We start from the raw sequence: 1,423 nt of genomic DNA on the forward strand, positions 1-1,423 counted from the left end.
ACACACTGACACATACGCACAACGCACACAGACACACACACACACACACACACACACACACAGTTAACAAGTTACACGTATGAACACACATAAATACAGACACACTGACAGATACACAGCTTTATGTTCCCCACACATTCTCTCTCTCTCTCACACACACACACACACACACACACACACACTCCCCCCCCCCCCCACACACACACACAGACAAACACGTGCTCACAGGCAGACTGCCACCATACACACATCAGTCAAACTGTGCCGGATGGTGTGGGTCATCTCCATTGATGATGGAGTGATTACAGGGCCCAAGGGTCATCCGTCACCAGCCGCACTGGAAGAAAAAACATCATGGCTGCCCTCCTCCTCCTCCTCCTCCTCCTCTCTCTTTTCATCCTCTCTGGATGTCTTTCCCAGACAACCAGATCCATTCATTTTGTCGTCCTCCTGGCCCTGCCAGTATGGATGAGCTGAACCCGGGCACAGAGGGAAGGATCACTCCCTCCTGCCACACATCTTATCTACAATCAGCACAGCAAAGATATTCTATTTTTTTCGGTTCTTGAATGGAAAAACTCCCAGAAACTGAGGTACTCTAACTTTTAATGCCTCGCCCTCTCTTCAGTCTTATGAATGTTGAATTAGGGCAGGCTATTGGGAGTGAGAGAGAGGGCAGGCTATTGGGAGTGAGAGAGAGGCAGTGAATATGGCAGTGCCTGAATGTATTGCGACAGGTGGAGTGCTGGCCGCATTCTTCGTCTTGTGTGTTGAATTAAACAGAAGTGGCACACAATGACCCCAATGCGAGGTGACACAGTGACCTAATCACACTATCGGCAAGAGAGGGCAGACCCTTGATGCAGTGCCTCTAACTTGCCAGTTGCCAGAGATGACCGAGCCCCTCCTGTTGTAAGGCACTGGGTGACTTGTGCTGTGTCCAGTCTGTCTGAAAAAGGTACAGTTGGTCAAGATGAAAGTCATGCATTACATCTGCAGGAACGAATGGGATCAAGCGCCACAACAAAAAGGCATTTCATTACCTCATAATGTTAGGATGATCAGAATTACATTTCACTACAAGTTCATGTATGTGACAAATAAAGCATTTGAACTTGAACTTGAACTTGATTAACTTGAGCGTGACTGTTCTCAAAATTCATTGGACTTCCTTAAGGTTGTAAAGGACAGCTACTATCTAACTGCCTAAAATGATTCTATTCTCTTCAACATTTAATATTTTGAATATAAGGACATGCTAGAAAAATGGAATGTAATCAGAGAGAATGTTTGAGGTCTCTCTCTACTTGGGCTAATTGTTTGGTTACCAGTCTGGCTGCCTGCCACAGTTCTGAGTTCTAAATGATGGGGAGAGAAGTCAGGGCAGGTCTGCGGTGTACTGCCCAAATCCATCAGTCCTGTT

The sequence above is a fragment of the Clupea harengus genome, chromosome 22, assembly GCF_900700415.2.
Source record: "Clupea harengus chromosome 22, Ch_v2.0.2, whole genome shotgun sequence".
NCBI classification, from domain to species: Eukaryota; Metazoa; Chordata; class Actinopteri; order Clupeiformes; family Clupeidae; genus Clupea; species Clupea harengus.